At 35.8% G+C, this 22,896-nt stretch overlaps 1 protein-coding gene across 3 annotated transcripts in view; it reads right to left on the minus strand.

Annotated features, from left to right (window-relative positions):
• LOC131437810 (uncharacterized) overlaps nucleotides 1–22,896 on the minus strand; it is a 219,838-nt gene that overhangs the window by 66,912 nt on the left and 130,030 nt on the right. The window contains exon 1 of one of the 3 annotated variants that reach the window (XM_058607399.1): nucleotides 17,350–18,168. The exons of the other annotated variants lie outside the window; for them this stretch is intronic. The gene's annotated coding sequence lies outside the window, so the exon portion shown is untranslated. Of the gene's footprint in view, nucleotides 1–17,349; nucleotides 18,169–22,896 lie in introns of those variants that run through there. 3 annotated transcript variants of the gene reach the window in all.

The raw sequence follows: 22,896 nt of genomic DNA on the forward strand, positions 1-22,896 counted from the left end.
ACAATACCATCGATACGACAATGGATGACGAGACGAACCACGAACGAAGTACCCTTCAATCCTCGCAGGAGGGAAATGGAAACTCCTCTCCCCCTAGAAAAAGGGTGACAACGAGATCCAACTCAAAAGAAAAATTATTTAAAAAATCGGCTCAATCGGCCACGTAAAGCTTGTACGCAAATAGGCCTGAATAAAAATATCTTCTGAAAAAAAAACCTATTTTAATCCACCTAGAGGTGTAATGATGCCTTTCTCATATTACTCATTACATCATAAATATAATCTCGTGAAATTCACAAAAACAACTGTTTATTGAATAGAAATAGGATAATTTGTTCGGATCTAATCTCACAAACTCTATAAAGCCTGTTTACCCTGTAGTTCCGGAACCGAAAGTAGTATCCACAACAAATTAAGGAATTCCGTATGAAACTGTAAGACTTTTCTTTTGAACCTATAAGTTTGTGAAAATCGATTTGGCCATCTCCAAGAAAAGTAAGTGAGATCCTTTTTGCAGTTTTTGATCACTATTTCCAATTCTTCCGAAACCGGATTCAGATAAACGGAATAGCCGAAGTTGGTTCGTTCACTACCAACAAATATGACCTACAAATTGGAACAGTTTTGAACGTAGTTAAACCTATACTTACTATCTCATGCTCTATTTCGATTAAACCAATTAAACGAAATCTAACAAACGAAACGTCAAGCTGAATAGCATAGAACATGTAATAGGATTATTATTATTATTGTTATTAATATTATTATTATTATTATAATTATTATCATTATTATTATTATTATTATTATTATTTTTATTATTATTATTATTATTATTATTATTATTATTATTATTATTATTAGTATTATTATTGTTATTATTATTATTTTATTATTATTATTATTATTATTATTATTATTATTATTGACATCACTACACAACGTGTACGAAATAGAACATCACTCTTTGTGGCGATTTGAAAACTTTGACACTCATCGACCTGCAACTGCGGAACCGGAAGTCGGATCCGGATGAAATTTCACAGTAGGTTTAAAGACAGTATAAACTTTAATTCAAAACAAGATTTGTGAAAATCGGTTCAAGCATCGCAGAGAAATCGAAGTGAATTTTGTTTTAGGAGTTTTTCTTCTCCACTTTCGGTGCTCTCGGAACAGGAAAAGAGGGGACCAGTAATGCCGAATTAAGTTTTCATGCAAACTAGAAGAATTTATCAGACAGTTTTATGGGATTTGTACCTGGTTTAAACCATCGTTCGTGGAAAAATACTAATAAAATTGGTAATTTTCTACTTATCACGCTTTAGTTCCGAAACCGGAAGTCGGATCCTAATTTAATGTTCCACAAATTTTTAGGATATTATAATACCTTTCATTTGAATCTTAGTTTGCAAAAATCGGTTGAGTTGTTCGAGAGAAAATTGAGTGTAAACTTTTTCTCAAATTTTCACATATTACCATATAACTCCGGAACCGGAAGTCACATTCAAATGAAATTCAATAGCAAACTATGGGACCATTAATCGGTTCAGCCATCTCTGAAAAAAGTGAGTGCATATTTTTTTCATTTTTTTGGAACATATCATCCTATATCTCCGGAACCGGAAGTTGGATGGGAATGAAATTAAATAGCAGGCTATGGGACTATGAGACCTTTCATTTGAATCTTTGTTTGTGAAAATCGGTTTAGCCATCTCTGAGAAAAGTGAGTGCATATTTTTGTTACATACACACACATACACACGGACACATACACACACACAGACATTTGATCAGTTCGTCGAGCTGAGTCGAATGGTATATGACATTCGGCCTTCCGGGCCTCGGTTAAAAAGTCGATTTTCACAGTGATTGCATAGCCTTTCTACATGAGAAAGGCAAAAATGCAATTTTCTCGGCGATAAACGCGTTAGCCTGACGAGCCTAGTTCGATTTTTTTCAATCATGTATTCAAAAACCACAGTGCGAAACCAATTCTAACAATTGTCCTGTACAATACTCGAAGAATAAATCGGCTGTTTTTGTGGATATTTAAACGATGCTTCCACTCTCGATGGCTACTCGCCCAAACCAAGCCGAACTCTAGTGTTAGTTTCTAAATGACGGTTTTAATGGATTTAGGCATTCAATATTGCATCTCAATATATTGTTGCTTTACTTTAGCATCGTAAGATGCACAATTAAACCAAACATAGGTATTAATAGAAAGCAGAGTTTTTGTTCACACAGAAGAAAGCAAAGTTTGCAGGCGTCTAGCAGACGAAAGGCTATCCCTGTAAGTCAATGGGAAAGTTGAAACGAAGCACAATCACCGATCGGTGAACGTAGTTTTCATCAACTACGGCACATCGATACAGCTTCATTAAGAGAATGGTCACTAATTCAAACTAAATGATGGGTGATTCAGATATTCTTCGGTAGCAGGTGCACATTCAATACAGTGCCGATCGTTAGTTTGAATGCAAGTAACTGAACGAATAAGAATGTTTCATGTTTGAACAAAATACATTTTTGTTGCTTTTTGATTTTGTTCACGACTGTGCAGGTAATTAGTAATCAGCCTTTCACGGGTATGCCCCGGGAAGAATAAACAACAATGTTGCTAATGAGCTGCGATAAAGTGTTTTCGTTTGGATTGAAAAAGCGCATGCAGATGGTTGACGCTATAAATGGATCACCAGGTGGGCCCTCGGACCCGACGATTTCGCCGTTGATGACCGAGCAAATACTTTGATAAATCACATCGAATCAACAGCAATTCATGCGTTGTGTAATAAATGCAAATAATCAATGTTGGTGCCATCGATCAGTGTGCAATACGAAATGTTTGTCAAAGGTAAATCAATTCGGCATTTGGTTAAGTTTAAGCACGATATGTTGCCAGCACTGCACCATTGCGTTATGTCAACATTCCAGTCGGATAAACGGGTAATCATACAAATCATCTATCCACCAATAGGTCAGCTCGCGCTCGTCTTATTCGACAGCATGCTTCAGGGACCCGTGAGCTAATGTTTGTAGACAATAGGCATTTCGAGAAAGCTTCAGTGATGCATGAAAGATATAGGATAGCATGGGAAAACGAATGTGGTTTGAATTAGTATGTCGATATTGTTGCTTCAAATTAGCCAACCGCAAGGTATGTTATTATTATTTGTCTCTGCTATGTTGATGTTATGTATTTATCCAGACATTATTTGTTTTGCCTTTCTCATATAGAATGGGTATGCAATCACTGCGAAAACCGAATTTTGAACCGAGATCCGAAAGGTTCGTCAATTCGTCGAGTACGCAATGTATGTGATATTCCACAATTCCACAGGACCCTACCGAATCTCATTCGGAAACAACTTTCAGTTCCAGAATTACAGACTAATAATATCATTTTCATTTTCAAGAGCTTGGTTTTATATATGTCACGGAGAAATCGAGCCAAATACTAGCCGTATTACTATTCAATTTGACAGGTTTCATTAGTTGATGACCAATCAGAATGCTGCTTTCAAACCGATGCACCGAAACCTCCGGTTTGGTTGGTTCGTTAATCGAGCTAGCTCGTAAAAAAAGTTTACGTTATTTAGAATTTGTGCTGTGTATGTTTCAAAACCTAATCATATGGGTATTTTAGGAATGGATTTTGATGCGTAAGAGCCGGCAAGCAATGTTTGGTGTCATTCCAAAATCCAAAAACCTGTTTTAATCCACCTAGTGGTGTAATGATGCCTTTCTCATATCAATCATACTATCATATATAATACTGTGGTATTCTTCAAAATAATTTTCTTCGATTCCGAAAAACAATAGCCGAAATCGGTTTGTTTGACCGTCTGCTGATAAAAAAACTATTAATTGGAGAAGATTTGAGGTCGATTTAGTAACCATTTTACGGTTTTTCGTCCTATTCAGTGATGGTATACATATTCCCAGATCCGGAAATCGGATCCAGATGAAATTCAGGAATTACGTCTGGGACCACAGGACCTTTCATTTGAACCTAAGTTTATGAAAATCGATCGCGCCATCTATGAGAAAAGCTAGAAAACATATTTTCATTTTTTTGCACATTTTACGCCATAACTCCGGAACCGGAAGTCGGATCCAAACATTATTCATGAATTTTTTATGGGACTACAAGACCTTTCCTTTGAACCCAAGTTTGTGAAAATCGGTTGAGCCATCTCTGAGAAAAGTTAGTGCACCTATTTTCACAATTTTTTGCACATTTTGCCCCATAATTCCGGAACCGGAAGTCGGATTCAAATAATATTCAGGAATTTTGTATGGGACCACAAAACCTTTCATTTGAATCTAAGTTTGTGAAAATCGGTTCAGCCATCTCCGAGAGAAGTTAGTCCAAAAAAACGTTACATACACACATACTCACATACACACACACACATACACACACAGATATTTTGCGTACTCGACGAACTGAGTCGAATGGTATATGACACTCGGCCCTCCGGGCCTCGGTTCAAAAGTCGGTTTTCACAGTGATTGCATATCCTTTCTATATGAGAAAGGCAAAACCCTTACCATATGAGTATTTTTGGAACAGATTTGATGTGTAAGTATCGAAAAACGATGTTTGTGGAACGATTCCGCGAAAACCCTCTCAATATACGTATTTTTGGAACGGATTTGATGAGTACGGGCCCGGAAAACAATGTTTAAAGTCGTTCCGAAACCCAAGATAGCGGCTGCCGGTTTATTGGTATTTTTTGAAAACATTTACAATGTAGATATTTTTGAAATGGTTTTGGTGTACAGGTACCGAAAAACCATATTTGAGGTCGATACAATATCCAAGATGACGACTTCCGGTCTATTGATAATCCTTTAAAATGTTCATAATATGGGTACTATCTGAAATATCCATCTTTGATATCGAAGCGACCTCAAACATCGCTTTTTGGTACCTACACATCAAATCTGTTTCGAAAATACTCATATTGTTAGGGTTTTCAAGGAATATCAGAATACCGGAAGTCGCTATCTTAGATTTTGGATCGACCTCAAACATCATTTTCCGGTGCCTACACATCAAATACGTTCCGAAAATCGGCATATTGTAGGGGTTTCCATGGAATTATAATTACCTGAAAATCGTTTTTAATTTATGCAAAAGCCTCTTTCTACGAAGTTGGTTCGTTAAAAAGGATTACGTTATTTGGGATTTGGTTCGTAAAACGAGTTACGTAAAAAGAGATAACGTGAAAAAAGTGTTCTTAAACGGAGGTTTAGGTGTATGTCGCTTAATGCTTCAAAATCATATTTTCCGTTAAGGAAAGCCAGTAAGCCAGCACTACGTTGTAAATTATAGCAGGAGTAAAAAGATACTGCCCGCTTTCAATCAGAAGTTCATTCATTTAACATCATATATGTTACAATTAAAAATAGATGGTTTTAGTAATTATAATCTATGCGTAGAAGTATTTCCATTCAGAAGGTGAAATAATATTACTATTCGAGACGAAATTGACTGCCCAACTAACCAACAGTTTGGATAAAAGAAACTAAATTGGTGTAAGCAGCACACGAAATTCACGAATAGAACATTGAGCACCCCAAGTAATTTAACTTTTTTACGTTTCACATGCGGCTCATCAGTGCGTTAGCAGTTCATGATGAACTGCTAACGCCACTTAACGGTTCAACATAAACCGCTGAGCAGACGTAAAATTAATGCTATTTGCAAGACCTGACACTTCGGTGCAATAAGTGATTTGCAAATAACATTAACTTTACGTCTGCTCAGCAGTTTTTTTTTTTTTTATTAATAACTATTTATTGGAATATGAGTTAAAATTAAATTATTAAGATTTAAATTGGGTGTTCAGCCACAAGTGGTGACTTTTCAGCCCTATTATATATATGATTTGGTTATTACCATGAGGACATTATTTGCTTCCGCAATTCTGAGATTTTTGTGTAGGGAAAATTCTAAACCTACTTGTATTGTGTAATGGGGAAAAGGAACTTATATACTAACTTACTAACTAATACAGAGAGCGAATCGATTCAATTGAAGATTGCATCGATTTTTGTCGGAATTTGCTTATAATATTATGTGACATTACATCTAATGGTTCTATATTTGTGAGTCTGTGTAACTCATTTGTACTAAACCAGGGAGGACGCTTCAGAATCATTTTCAGAATTTTATTCTGAATCCTTTGAAGCGTTTTCTTCCTGGTGGAACAACAGCTTGACCAAATTGGTACCGCATAAAGCATGGCTGGTCTGAAAATTTGTTTATAAATTAACAATTTGTTTTTTAGACAGAGCTTAGAATTTCTGTTTATAAGAGGATATAAACATTTAATATATTTATTACACTTTGCCTGGATTCCTTCAATGTGATCCTTGAAAGTGAGTTTTTTGTCATACGTTAAACCTAAGTATTTAGCTTGATCAGACCATGTCAATTCCAAGCCATTCAATTTGAGAATGTGATTATTGTTTGGTTTAAGAAAAGAAGCTCTTGGCTTGTGAGGAAAGATAATTAATTGCGTTTTTGCTGCATTTGGTTTAATTTTCCATTTTGACAGATAATCACTGAAAATATTTAAACTTCTTTGTAGGCGACTGCAGATCACTCTTAGATTTCTACCTGTGGCTAATAGACTTGTGTCGTCACAGAATAGCGATTTCTGACAACCAACGGGTAGATTTGGAAGATCAGAAGTGAAGATATTATACAAGATTGGAGCTACACTCGAACCCTGCGGAACACCGGCTCGTACGGGTAGCAATTCAGATTTACAATTCTGATAGCTAACCTGAAGAGTACGATCAGTTAAATAATTTTGAATCATTTTTATCAAATAAATAGGAAACTGGAAATCAGACATTTTTGCTATTAAACCTTTGTGCCAAACACTGTCGAATGCTTTTTCTATGTCTAGAAGAGCCACTCCAGTGGATAACCCAGAAGATTTATTTGATTTTATCATGTTCGTTACTCTGACAAGTTGATGAGTAGTTGAATGTTCATGACGAAATCCAAACTGCTCTGGTAAAAAAATTGAATTCTCATTTATATGAGTCATCATTCTCAACAAGATAATTTTTTCAAAAAGTTTACTGATAGAAGAAAGTAAGCTAATTGGGCGATAACTTGATGTTTCTGCTGGGTTTTTATCAGGTTTTAGGATAGGAATTACTTTAGCGTTTTTCCATCTTTTTGGGAAGTAAGCTAATGAAAAACACTTGTTGAAAATTTTAACCAGGAGTCTCAAGGCAACATCGGGAAGATTTTTAATAAGAATATTAAAAATTCCATCATTACCAGGAGCCTTCATGTTTTTGAGTTTCCTAATAATTGATTTAATTTCATCAAAATTCGTCTCAATAATGTCATCGTGTGATAACACTTGGGTTGAAATATGATCAAATTTCAGTGAGACTTCATTTTCAATAGGACTCACAACGTTTAAATTAAAATTGTGGACACTCTCGAACTGCTGAGCAAGTTTTTGAGCTTTTTCACCATTTGTAAGAAGTATTTGATTTCCTTCCTTGAGAGCAGGAATTGGTTTCTGAGGTTTCTTAAGAACCTTAGAAAGTTTCCAGAAAGGTTTAGAATATGGTTTAATTTGTTCAACTTCTTTAGCGAAATTTTCATTTCGCAAAAGAGTAAATCTTTGTTTAATTTCTTTTTGTAAATCCTTAACTATGTTTTTCATAGCAGGATCACGAGAACGTTGATATTGTCGTCGACGAACATTCTTCAACCGAATGAGCAGTTGAAGATTGTCATCGATGATAGGAGAATTAATTTTAGTTTGAGCTTTGGGAACTGAAAGATTTCTAGCTTCGATAATATAATGATTCAAATTATCAATTGCTGTGTCGATGTCCGCAGAATTTTCTAAAATAGTTTCATGATCCACATGATTTTCAATGTGAGATCTGTAATCCAACCAATTAGCTCTATGATAGTTGAAAATAGAACTAATTGGATGAATTATAGCTTCGTTGGAAAGTCTGAATGTTACTGGAAGATGATCTGAGTCAAAGTCAGCATGTGTAATCGGTTCACTACAAATGTGACTTTGATCTGTTAGAACCAGATCAATTGTAGACGGGTTTTTCACGGAAGAGAAACAAGTAGGATTACTGGGATGAAGAACTGTGAAGTAACCAGCTGAGAGTTGATTATGAAGTATTTTACCATTACTGTTATTTTGCCTACAATTCCACTGGACATGCTTAGCATTTAAGTCCCCTATTACGAAAAATTTCGATCGATATCTTGTAAGTTTTTGCAAATCGCCTTTAAAGAAATTTAATTGTTCGCCGGTGCATTGGAATGGCAAATATGCTCCAGCGATGAAATAAATTCCATGAATGGTTTCAACTTCGATTCCCAAGCTTTCAATAACTTTAGTATTGAAAGAAGGTAAAATTCGATGTTTAATTTGCCGTTGGACAAAAATGGCAACTCCACCACCCATTCCAGTAAACCTGTCAAATCGATGAACCACATAATGTGGATTACTTTTCAATTTTACATTTGGTTTAAGAAAAGTTTCTGTCACAATGGCAATATGAATTTTATGAACTTTGAGAAAATTATAAAATTCATCTTCACTCGATTTCAAAGATCGAGCATTCCAATTTAAAATATTCAAATTATTATTTAACATCACTGTTAAATTTTAAATTCATTATAATATTATTTGCAAATTTCCATCCGATTTGAAATGCTTCAAAAAGTGATGAAGTCGAATTCATTTGGATGATCATTTGAAAAAGTTGATCTTGTAGGTAGATCATTTTATTTTCAGTTATATCGCCTAAATCGACTTCATTTAAAGAAGCGAATGGCATTGAAGGAATATTTGTAGGTAGACTGCCATTAGAAGAAGATGATTTGGTCGGTCTACCTATTAATAAATTGTTTTCGTTAGAAGAAGAACTGCAAGGCGGTCCTGTGTTTTGATTATTTACATTAGAAGAAATAGGTGATAGATTTCTACCTAATATACCAGCATAACTGACATTAGAAGAAGATGATGACGAGGTCGATCTACCTGTCAATAAATTGTTTTCGTTAGAAGACGAATTGGCAGGCGTACCTGTTTTTTGTTTCGAAGAAATCAGTGCCTTAGTATAATTAGGCGTGGCATTTGTAACGGTTTTTTGTTTTTCAGGTATGTTCTGTAAATTTAAGGTCGTTGATTTGACTTGTTGTCGAAGCGAACGAGCGTTTAAAATTTTTTCCCTGACAGGACATTTCAAATAATTGGATTTATGATTTCCATTGCAATTTGAACATGAAAATTTATCAGTGGTTTCGTTCATTGGACAAACGTCTTTCGAATGCGAATTACCACAATTCAAACACCGTATATCCATATGACAATTTTTGGTTCCATGACCGAAGCCTTGGCAACGACGACATTGCGTTAAGTTTGCAATACGATTATGCCGTTTATAATGTTCCCAATGAATTTTAATGTGGGAAATGAAACGTACTTTTTCTAAAGTTTTCAAATTGTTTACATCACTTCGATTGAAGTGTATTAGGTAAAGTTCATGGGAAATTCCAGAGCGTGGTTTAGAAGTACCATTCGCTCTTTTTTTCATAAGTATTACTTGGGAAGGGGCAAAACCAAGCAATTCTTTTAGTTCACTTTTAATTTCATCAATACTTTGATCATTTGATAATCCTTTCAAGACAGCCTTGAAGGGTCTGTCTGATTTTATATCATATGAATAAAATTTATGAAGTTTTTCGGACAAATATCGAATAAGTCGTTCGTAATCTTCCAATCCATCCACCAAGACTCGACATTCTCCTCTTCGTCCGATTTGAAATGAGACTTTTACTTCCGGGAGAAAAGTAGAAAGCTCAGTACGGAATGCTTTGAAGTCGGAAATCATCACCGTCACTGGTGGCATAGATTGATGTTTCTTCCCAGAACGACAAGCGTCCATTTTGGGAATTTTTGAAGAATTTTCTTCTATGTCGCTACAATCGGATTCAGGAAGAATCTCGTAAATATTGTTAGACGGCATAGGATCAACGGAAGGGAAATCCGTCCGTTGTCTTTTATTTTTACATTCAGATTCTATAAGATCGTGGATGTTATTAGAAAAATGTTGAATAACGGATTGTGATTTATTCCGTATTGAATTATTTTTAGCCTTAGGCTTGTTGCCTTTCCGGTTGGACGCAGGCATTTTTGAAATTAATGAAATTTTAAATTAAATTAACTAGGCTAAATTAGTCTTCGATTAGACTCCTAGCTAGCCTTAAAAAAGGCTGATTAATTTCTTAGTCACTCTAATATCACTCTTTGTATCACTTAGTCACTCTAATATCACTCTTTGTATCACTTAGTCACTTAGTTAGTGATTCAGGTAGCCTTGAAAAAGACTGAAGCCTTGAATCAATGAAACTCTAGGTAGCCAGAAAAAAATTCCAGGAGCCAAGAGCTATACGCGTGCGGTGCGAACGACTGTTCAACACCGACTGGTGCTCAGCAGTTTATGTTGAACCGTTAGGTGGCGTTAGCAGTTCAACATAAACTGCTGACGCCCTGATGAGCCGAAGGCGAAACTTAAAAAAGTATACTTGAAAGTTTACGCGACACAACCGACCTAGCTTCTAAGCAGCTTCTATGTAGCGAGTTCATGCGGAACTTGTTCTGTACGTTAAAGTTATCAAAAGAGCCGCATGTACTTTTAAGCAATTTTGATAACTTTAACGTACAGAACAAGTTTGTTTTAAGTTCGCTTTCACATTTCATCAAAGTCAGTCGATAAAACAATAGCGCTTACGTTCGGGACGGAAGAAACCAGAAGTACAGTATTGTGGAAATTTTCGATGGAAATTTTGAAAAATTTGCCAAAACCAAAAACTTACAGACCTTTGAAAAGCTTTTATCTATCTGCCGGACAAAAATGGCTGAAAAATTCGGAGGATTTTCCGAGTCTTAACAAAAATAGCTTTGAAAAAATGATTTTTTTGTGATCTTTCACAATTATTCAAAAAAATAATTCGATGGCATGAAATTTTGTTTTCAAATAAACCTTATGCTGACTACAAGGATCACATTCGGACACATTTTTGGAAAACCTTTTCTCGCTTTTCATGGAAAATCAACGAATTTTATATAACCGATTTCGTTGAAATTCGTTGATTTTCTAGGGAAAGCATGACAATGTTTTCCAAAAATGTGTCCGAATGTAATCTTTGTAGCCCTCATTAGGTTTATTTGAAAAAAAAAAAAGAAAAAATTTATATCATCGCATTATTTTCCCAGATAATTGTGAAAGACCACAAAAATACTCATTTTTCAGAGCTATTTTTGATAAGCCTCGTAAAATCCTCCGAATTTTCAGTTATTTTTTCCCTACAGATAGATAAAAGTTTTTAAAAGGTCTGTATGTTTTTGGTTTTGGTAAATTTTTCAAAATTTCCATCGAAAATTTCCTAAAACCATTCGCGCGCATGGTACTTGGAGGATGGCCTTAAGTGAAGGTATAACATTTTTAACACACTTTACCCTCGGATCCGGATGAATTCAGGAATTTCGTACAAGACCACAGAAACTTACATTGAAACTAAGTATGTGTAAATCGTTCAAACCATCTCTTCGCCCTATAATTCCGGAACCGGCTGTCAGGTCCAAATGGAATTCAGAAGATTTGTATGGGACCATAGGATCATCCATTTGAGTCTAAGTTTGTTGAAATCGGTTACACCATTTCTAAGAAAAGCGAGGAAATAATTTGAAATTGGAATTTTTACACTAATCACCATATAATTCAGGAACCAGAAGTCGGATCCAGATGAAATTCAGAAATTTTGGGAAGGACCATAATACCATCATTCGAATCTAAAATTTGTAAAAATCGGTCACAACGTCTATGAGAAAAATTAGCAAACACATTTTTGCTCATTTTATCCCGCAACTCTAAAACCGGAAGTAATATCCAAACAAAAAATAGAAATTTTGTAAGGGACCTTAAGAGCTTTTATCTGAATTTTTTTATACCGTTTATTTTACTCTTTCTCTAACCTTTTCGGTTGTTCAGTATTGACAAATAATTTCACAGTAAATTTAGTTTGAAAAAAAACCTGTTTTAATCCACCTAGTGGTGTAATGTTGCCTTTCTCATATCAATCATGCTATCATATATAATACTGTGGTATTCTTCAAAATAAATTTCTTCGATTCTTGAAAGAATAACCGAAATCGGTTTGTTCGACCGTCTACTGATAGAAACTATCAATTGGAGAAGATTTGAGGTCGATTTAAAAATTTTTTTGCCCTTTTCAGTTATGATATAAAATTTTTAAAACACTTTGCATTATATTTCCGGATCCAGAAGTCGGATTCGAATGAAATTTACGAATTCCGTATGGGACCACAGAACCTTTCATTTGAAACTAAGTTTGTGAAAATTGGTCGCGCCATCTATAAGAAAGGCTAGAAAACATATCTTCATTTTTTTTAACTTTTTACCCCATAACTCCGGAACTGGAAGTCAGATCAAAATGAAATTCAGGAATTTAGTATGAGCTTTCATTTGAATTTAAGTTTGTGAAAATCGGTTCAGCCATCTCCGAGAAAAGTTTTCGCAAATGAACATACACAAATACAGACATTTTGCGCACTCGACGAACTGAGTTGAATGGTATATGACACTCGCACAGTGGTTTGAATCGACAAAAACGTGAACTTAATTCTCTAACTGCTAAAACGTTGATCCGATATACATAGTTTCTCTGGAGAACTCATTCACAAAAATATATCTCGTGATTTGATCACAATAAAAAATGTGCAAAGCCTACTACGATAAAAATTCATTTCAATAACGAGAATAAACTATGCCGAAGCAGATATAGGTCTAACACATATACTTTCGGATATACGCAGCATTTTCGTTTGAGACCACTCAAAATTAATTTTTTGTACATAACTTTTTTCGCAATTATTTTCAGTGTCTACTATGTTCAAGACAATTACTAAAACAGTAAAATTACACATTTTTGTTGAAGACTGTGCACGGTTTAGACTTTTCCTTAAAAAGGTATTTAACATTTAAGCTTTTATATACAAAACTTTAACTACTAACAGGAAGCAGGGTCGCAGACAAAAAGGCACATACATATACTTTTTGGAAAGCTTAAATCAAGTAATATAAAGTTACGAAGTGAGTAACGTGGCCTTTTTAAATTGTGTAAATAAGACAACGAAATATAGAGTGCTTTTTTGACCTTTTTCTTAGCAAAAACATTTACTAAAACGACTATTTTTGGTTTCTTAAAAAGAGCTTTGTAGGCAATGTTCAAAAATTGGAATCGGTCGTTAGTGTAGCTTTGGTGCAATGGTGTAATGATTGAATATAATTTGATATCTTACACCATTACCAGTACGCCCAACAACATTATTTAAATTTAAGTCTTCTGAGATTAATTCTTGTGTGTTGAAATGTGTAAGTGTAGCCTGCTTGAAAGGCTAAATCCTTTTTGTAAAATCATGTCATTCTACGAAATACGTTCTTATGAATTACGCCATACACTGAAAAAAATAATGAAATTCACACGATTTCAGTTGAATAAAAAATTTGATTTAAAACCATCCCCGATGTAAAACTAAATTGGAATACATTAATTTCAATGAATATGACCGTTTATTTATATTGACGATTGGTTTTACTTTTAAAGTATATTGAAAAATGAAGAACAGTGAAGTAACTTAATATTAAATTTCCTGCTCCAAATATGCACTGTTGGTGCTGGTGAGAGCAGCACTGCATATTATTTTTAAGAACACATAAGAGTTGGTTGATAATACAAATGCTGGAGCATTTGGTCGATGATAATATTACAATAAAATGCGTGAGTGGTTCAACGTTACATACAGGCGTACATGGTTAAATATCAAATCAAATTATGTAAATTATGAGCCTAGACATTTTTTTAAAAGAGTACTTGAGTATAAAAACGTGCACAGACTAAGAATAAAGAATAATAATTAACAAAAATAGTTTGTTTGGTTTTAGAAAATTTGTAACTAATCGGTTGTCTTACTGCAATTCTATTACATTTTCTACTGAAGTCGGTTATATCTCGTGATTTTTTTGTGATAACAGTCAATAAGACACCTATCGACATTCACTTTGAAGAGGAATTCCGAAAGACTCGGTACTCGCTGAGAGTAAGTCATAATAGTAAGCTATAGTGAAAAGTCTTCTCTTTTGTCTGGTGTTAAAACTAATGCTCTCTTTTTTTATACCTCGGCTGCAATTACTTGCAAAAGTTTTTGCCTAAAGGTAACTTATCGGTCGATATCACAAATAACGCGTGATATGAAGATAAACAATTTTTGCCTTTCTCATATAGAAAGGTTATGCAATCACTGTGAAACCCGACTTTTGAACCGAGGCCCGGAGGGCCGAGTGTCATATACCATTCGACTCAGTTCGTCGAGTACGAAAAATGTCTGTGTGTGTGTGTGTGTATGTGTGTGTATGTGCGTATGTGTGTATGTAACGTTTTTATGCACTAATTTTTCTCGGAGATGGCTGAACCGATTTTCACAAACTTAGATTCAAATGAAAGGTCTTGTGATCCCATACAAAATTCCTGAATATTGTTTTGATCCGATTTCCGGTTCGGGAGTTATGGGGTAAAATGAGCAAATAAAAGAAAATATGTGTTCTAACTTTTCTCATAGATGGCGCGACCGATTAGCACCAACTTAGATTCAAATGAAACGTCTTGTGCTCCCATACAAAATTCCTGAATATTATTTGGATCCGACTTCCGGTTCCGGAATTATGGGGTAAAATGTGCAAAAAACTGTGAAAATAAGTGCACTAACTTTTCTCAGAGATGGCTGAACCGATTTTTACAAACTTAAGTTTAAATGAAAGGTCTTGAGGTCCCATAAAAAATTCCTGAATATTATTTTGATCCGATTTCCGGTTCGGGAGTTATGGGGTAAAATGAGCAAAAAAAAGAAAATATGTGTTCTAACTTTTCTCATAGATGGCGCGACCGATTTTCACAAACTTAGATTCAAATGAAACGTCTTGTGGTCCCATACAAAATTCCTGAATATTATTTGGATCCGACTTCCGGTTCTGGAATTATGGGGTAAAATGTGCAAAAAATTGTGAAAATAAGTGCACTAACTTTTCTCAGAGATGGCTGAACCGATTTTCACAAACCTAGGTTCAAATGAAAGGTCCTGTGGTCCCATACGTAACTTCTGAATTTCATGCGGATCCGACTTCCGGATCCGGAAATATAGGGTAAAGTGCGTTAAAAATTGTATTCCACCACTGAAAATGAGGAAAAACCTTAAAAAAATTTCTAAATCGACCTCAAATCTTCTCCAATTGATAGTTTTTATCAGTAGCCGGTCAAACAAACCGATTTCGGTTATTCTTTTAAGAATAGAAGAAAATTATTTTGAAGAATACCTCAGTATTATATATGATAATATGATTGATATGAGAAAGGCATCATTACACCACTAGGTGGATTAAAACAGGTTTTTAATGTACGTTTTTCCTAAGAAAATGGTCAAAAAATCACTCTATATTTTATTGTCTCATTCACACAATTTAAGAAGGCTACGATACGCACTTCGTAACTTTATATTACTTGATTTAAGCTTTCCAAAAAGTGTATGTATGTCCCTTTTTGTCTGCGACCCTACTTCCTATTAGTAGTTGAAGTTAGTGTATATAAAAGTTTAAATGTTAAATAACTTTTTAGGGAAACGGCCAAACCGTGCACAGTCTTTTACAAAAATGTGTATTTTTATGTTTTTAGTAATTGTCTCGAACATAGTAGACACTGAAAATAATAGCGATAAAAGTTATGCACAAAAAAATTGATTTTGAGTGGTCTCAAACGAAAATGATTCATATATTCGAAACTTTTTGCGTTAGACCTATAGTAAAGTTTTTCTCGTTAGAAGTTCTAAAACTTTGTAGCAGACATCGTTTTTCTATCTCTTAAGGAAAAAAAGTGTTGAAATGAACTTTTATCGTAATAGGCTCTGCACATTTTTTATTGTGATGAAATCACGAAATATATTTTTGTGAATGAGTTTTCCAACTTCTAGAACTATATATATTGGATCAACGGTTTAGCAGCTAGATAATTAGGTTTACGTTTTTGTCGATTCAATCCACTGTGCCTCGGTTCGAAAGTCGGTTTTCATAGTGATTGCAGACCCTTTCTATATGAGAAAGGCAAACATTTTTAGACGAACGAACTTCAGATAAAGGTAATAATTGGAATGCCTTAAATTTGCAAACTTCTGAGTGAAAATAAATGAACGTTAAATTATTAGTTATTTCAATTAACGCTATTGTATATTAAAATGCCTATCCCCGCACATAGGGTCTGAAGGTTTTTCTGGCCCGAAGAGGTGAATGACCTCAAGGTTAAAACCTCTATAATCGAAGCAAGAAAAAAACTAAGCCCTGGTATTTTAATTTTCATACTATCCAAAGATTCGGAGCTCCAACAGTTAAGCAGTTAAGATAGGGATCCTGCGTCAAAGGTGTTATGTGATGCTATGTGTGATGGATGATAATATTAATTATCAATACATACGCTTGAATTGTTGAGAAGTAGATGAAATTTACATATAAAGCACGTACGAACGTGTATCAAATTTAAAGATAAATTGAACCTAAAACGCAATAATAAGTGTATTTTCCGTGTAATTGAAAATATTTAATAATCTCCAGACATGACCTTCCTCCGCTGGTCAATGAGAATTATGATCGAAAAAATATGTCACGTATGCGATCATCTAAAGCGATTCCATCTTATGCTATTTTGGGTAATGGTAGAAGATATGCTTATAAATCGTTGGTCATCTACGAGAATCAGCATATCATATGTCAGTTTTGTAAACAACTTACTCACTACGGTAAACCCTGTGTAGAAAATGCGAAAAAATACACTTTTAACCAAGGACAAGGATAACCGTTCAGCAACAGTAACTAGCGAAGCCAGTGCTCCTTATTCAAAAACGTTTTCACCATCAAACCAACTAGCAACTTTAATCAATGTACGGATGAAACGAAGAGCCGTGAACAAAGTGCCCCTCAGTCCTCACTGAATGGAAATGGAAACTCGTCTCCCCCAAGAAAAAGGGCGACAACGGGATTAAAAAAATACGTTTTACTGACAAAAAAATGGCTTAATCGGACACGCAAATCTTTTGATTCATTCATAACTGTGATAGAGTATTGCCATAGTGCAATTTTGTGACTGATAAGTTTTCCGTTTGGTTACAATTTTGATCATAGACTACACGAAGTATAATCTCAATTAATTACCTTTTGCTTTAATTTTTGTCCACCGACTCTGTCTGTAGCAAGATCAACACACAGCAGCTCGTCAGTCCATTTATGTCGCCCATCCTTCGCATTACGCTATGTAGCCCACGTACGTGCTCTGCAATCGTAAATCATCCGAAAATAATTATACGATCGCGCAGTTGTATGATATGCGTTAATTGCGTTGACCATGCGATTTCATTCAGTTAAAAGCCAGTATGGAGCACTTTAGGTGACGCGACAACCACAAACGATACTTCGCACCTTTCTAGAAGTAGCACACCATCATTTGGAGCCGTTTTGGCAATTCCATCGTTTTCTATCGGATATGATTCATCAGGTATAGAATTTTATTTTCTGGTTTGAACTTTATAACGAAAGATGATACTAGAATCGACAAAATAGAACCTAATTCAAATCTTTATCGCCATATTAACGATCAACCAACACAGAATTTGAGCTGTGATGATTATCAGAACTATTGATCTTTGGAAATTATGTTCACTAATCTTCCACAATCACATTCGGTCGACTCGATATCACTCGAAACATTCTTCAGTGTTTCAACACTCGTCGCGCTTCATTACAGATTCAAAGTCACACATAAATATTCACAATGCAAATTATAACGATGGCAAGTCCGCACCGATTCGCCACACCACGTGCACCCGGTCCAACTGTAGCTGGCAAACTGCCCCTGCAAGCATCAAAACCAAATTCCGAACTAGCAACAGAAGGTAGTCGGTCCGTCGCTTGCCCACCGCAGGTGTCGAATTATGCTATTCAATCAATTCCGTCTGCTTCTAGGCGTCCATTGCGCTCATTGAAATCAGACAGACTGCATGGCTCTGGCACTTTATTATGATTTAACGAGTGCAAGCACTCACTGGTATGGAGTTTTTGGGCTGCACTTTTGCATGCGCAATTTATTTCCAGCTGGATTAGCAAAATGCAAAATAAAAAAAAACTGAACTGCACGGACATTTCGAAATTGCCGAAGTGCACTTACTGCAGGTATTAGTGGCAAATACTGTCATGTACTGGGCGAACTAGACATTGAGCGTTTGAATGGTTTCTGTAGTTTATTTTTAGTACAATCATGTGTCACGGACATGGTTCCATTGCGCCCTCTTATCAGTTTCACAATAGCATCTTTCAACATCGGCGCATTATGGTTACACCTTTTGTTGAAATTAGCTATTACTATTTTATTTCATTTATTTTCTAGTTAACATGTCGTTCAATAAGCGGCCGGCCTTAAATACAGAAGCCATCACTTATTGAAAATCTCTCTCGCGTTCAAAAGAGACATCATTTGTCAAACTTTCATGACAGAGACATGATCTGTCAAAGTGTTTTTACAATTGTGCATGGGAACTTGAATGTGAAAACAATCATTAGCAAAGTGGGTGCCACGTTTTCTCACAGCTGATCAAATGCATCGTGTCACATATCGATCGTTATGATGGCTAAATTCCAAGAATTAAAATTTGAACTGGCCCCTCCCGAAATTCTGTAGATTACACTGTTAGATAGAGCTTTTGAGAGTTACGTGATGGTCAAAACTTCACTGCCGATTAAGTACGCAGCGGCCTTACGGCCTTACGAAGCAGAACAGAGTCGAAACCACATAAAATGGAGGATGAAATCGGGGTAAAATAAATGACAATAATAATAATACATAAAATTTATTAAATTGTAGTTTGGTTTTTGAAGCTATATTGGTTAAGAAGTTTTCTGAGGCCTATCTGAGTCAACGCGTGAGTAAAAGTACTATGGTTTTTTTTTGTTCCGATTATAGAGTTTAAACATTGAGGTCATTCGCCTCTTTAGGCTAGAAACTGCGGGGTTGGGAATCGAACCCAAGTGGGTTTCGTGAATGGCATCGACTTACCCATCACGCTACACCCGTCCTCAATATGAAAAAATGTTCCGTTTGACGAAGCGTTCCACTCGATATTATCGTAAGATGGTAAGTGTTACGTTAAGTTAAAGAAGCTAGAAAAGTGTTACTACTTATCTTACCTTACCTAACAGTTATAGTTCTGGGGTGTCCTTTGCTGTATTAAGCATACGTCTCCACATAACTCGGTCCAGGACTGCTCGTCGCCAGCCACTTAAAGCACGGATGTTTCTGAGATCACCCTCCACTTGATCGATCCACCTTGCTCACTGCGCTCATCTTCTTCTTGTACCAGTCGGATTAGATTCAAGAACCATTTTCACTGGGCTGTCGTCCGACATCCTTATGACATGCCCAGCCCATCGTAGACGTCCGATTTTAGCTGTCCGTACGATAGGTGGTTCTCCTAGCAGCTGTTGCAATTCGTGATTCATACGTCCCAGATGGTAACCCTCTCCGAGATTCAAAGGTACTCGAGAGTGTCCCAGATACTCGGACTTAGCACAGCACTCTATCAATCGTTGCTTTGACCAATCGCGTCACTTTATCCGGGTAGCCGTATTCGTGCATTATCTGCCATAGCTGTTCTCGATCGATTGTGTCGTATGCCGCTTTGAAGTCAATGAATAGGTGATGCGTGGGTACGTTGTATTCACGACACTTCTGGAGTACTTGTCTAATCGCGAATATGTGATCCGTAATGGCGCGGGCTCCAGTAAATCCCGCTTGGTACGGCCCTATGAATTCCTTAGCTATTGGTGATAGACGACGGCAAAGGATTTGGGAGAGTACCTTGTAGGCGGCGTTCAGCAATGTGATTGCGCGGTAATTTCAACAATTTAGCTTATCGCCCTTTTTATAGACGGGACACACTACTCTATCCATCCATTCCTGCGGTAGAATCTCCTCCTACCAAATCCTAGAAAGCCCGCGGCTTTGTTGTTCCTCAGCTTGCCGATCTCCTCACTTATCTCCGACAGATCAGGTGCAGGGAATCTGTCGTCGGCTGAGCGTGCACCCAGATTGATTCCTGTGTCGTTCTCTGTATCTTGTGCTTCGCCAAGCTAGAAAGTGTTGAATATGCGTTACCAGTGTTACTTGTTTGTAAGTTACAATCGATACATGCGTTACTTTTTGTATGTTTTGGGCGTTACGAAGCGTTACATGCTTTTCTTTTTTGTGAGCAATAGTGCGTTACTTCTTATGAGTTATAGACATTACGAAGCGTTTCAAGCGTTACTCATTGTAAGTTACAAGCGTTACATGCGTTACTTTTTAGTATGTTTTAGGCGTTACAAAGCGTTACTTTTTGCATGGTACAGGCATTACGAAGTGTTACTTTTTGTAAGTTACATGTATTACGAAACGTGGCATGTGTTATTCGTTAGTTTTTTTGTGAGTTGTAGGAGTTACGTGCGTTTCTCATTTGTGAATTACAGGCCCCGGCTCCTCTAGAAATTAAAGCAGAAACGAAAATAAAGTTGAGAAATATTATGGGGCTGTAGATCCTGTAGATTACTGCTGATAAAGCACGCAGCGGCAGGTTCTACGAAGTAGAACAGAGTCAAGACCGCATAAAATGAAGGATGAAACTGGGGTAAAATAAAATACAATAATAATCTATTTATATAAAACTGGGGAGAATCCTTAAAGTTGTTTTGAATGGAAAATGGAATTTCCCATTGAAAAGTCGCTTATGCTTGCTAGATCATCAATAGGTGTTTGGCGCATAACGAGTTGCATAAGTGTTTGGCCATCGAAGAAAAGAATACTAGATCGTAGAAAGAATTGTTTGGCGCGCAACGAGATGTTTTGTATGGATAATTCACATCAAACTTCTTCTTGCATTTTGCTTTCGAATGTTTTAGATTACATAAAGCGCATATAATAAGTGGCAATTAGGTCAATGTTCAAGATGATTACCAGAACGTATTGTGACTGCCATTTTCTATTTCATATTCTGTGAAGAATGTTCAAATTGGTAAGATCAATATCAAATTAAAATGTAAGCGTCGTCTCTCCAAGCAGATAAAAGTTCTACAGTTCCTGAAAAGTATCCACTTTATTAGAGCTCTAAAGTTTGCGTGGTACTTTTTGGCAACTTGAACGTACATAGAAAAAATTTGCTAGACTTCTACTACTCTAGAAGAGAAACTCTTCAACATTGTGTTAAGTTTATCAATACAAAATTCTTTTTCAATAAAAACTGTTTTATCGATTACCGTAAGCAAGAGTCACATCTGGAACAGAAAACGTAGCATCTTATATTCATTATGTCGAAGCCATTAGAGAGGGATCTCTGTTCAATACATTGACTCAAAGGATGAGATCACAATCTGTGCATTTGTCAAATTTTGCCTTAACAGAAGAATTTCACACTAACTTTTTGTGATATTTCTTTTTTGGGCGAATGTGTGTCGAATTCAGTTGATTGTAAGTTAAGTAATCGGAAAAACAATGGAGAGAAACATTAACCACTTAGTCGTTTGACAATTCTGCTTTCTGAAATCATAAATTCGAACAAATAATTGTTTGAGCGAGACGAAGTTCGACGGGTCAGCTAGTAATACATAAAATTATACTGGATGACCGGAAAGAGTTAGTGCGCGAGCATGCCTTAGTTAAGTAAGATTCTGCAGATGAGAAAGATATCCTGCCACTGGATTTCTCACATACGTATTTAGGGCTAGAAAGACAAACGCAAGCGCATTTTGAGTACATGTTTGACTGAATCCATTATTATACGCCAGAGAACAATGGGAAGGAAAGATCACAATGTCAGTTTTCTGGGATCGGCATAGTATACTTTTGGAGGACTACCTCAAAATAGAAAAAAAGAACTATTAGCGTGCATTAATGAAGCTATTGAAGACCGAAGTTGTTGTGAAATGACCTTACACGAAGCACACTAGCATCGCTACCATGGTTAAAATAAACGGTTTAGGTTTCAATTACTCGGATATCACACTCGTTCGCCTGATTTGGATTCCTTGTACTATTATCTGTGCTCAAACGTGAATTTATCTCTGAGAAATTTAGTATTTTCTGAAGCAGTATAGCCAAAGTAAATTTGTATGACCATCTACTAATATGACAGTTTAGTTTTAAGATGTTTTCCTTTCTCCACGAATCGGCTGTGCTGGTTTATGCCGTGAATTTAGTCATTTGAAGTAGGAATGTAAATGATCTTAGAATATATGGCATCATCACAAGTCTTGTGGATTGTTGTGCTATATAAATATTTAGCAGGTCTTGCAGGAATAACATGACAGTAAACGTAAAGAGATGTAATACAATAACCTTCTCTCGGGCACAGTTACGAATTTTATTTGAATACTCCATAATGACAGATCCAGTGTAAAAGTTTAATGTGTCTAGTAAGAAGACCGATAAAAGGCACACCGAAAATTAGGTACATAAGTAATCTTCAGTAACATTATTTTTTTATCTGTGAGCCCCTCCCGAAACAAAATCTTGGATACGGGCCTGAGTTTCACTGTTCATGGGATCAAATGATAGGACGAATATTGATGCATAGAGTAGAAGGGGGTAATGTTGTGAATGTTTTTTTTTAAATGCTCGTGTGCCGATGTTTCTTAACAGATTTCGACAAAAAATATACGTTGAATAGGGAAATACTTCAG

The sequence above is a fragment of the Malaya genurostris genome, chromosome 3, assembly GCF_030247185.1.
Source record: "Malaya genurostris strain Urasoe2022 chromosome 3, Malgen_1.1, whole genome shotgun sequence".
Lineage (NCBI taxonomy): Eukaryota > Metazoa > Arthropoda > Insecta > Diptera > Culicidae > Malaya > Malaya genurostris.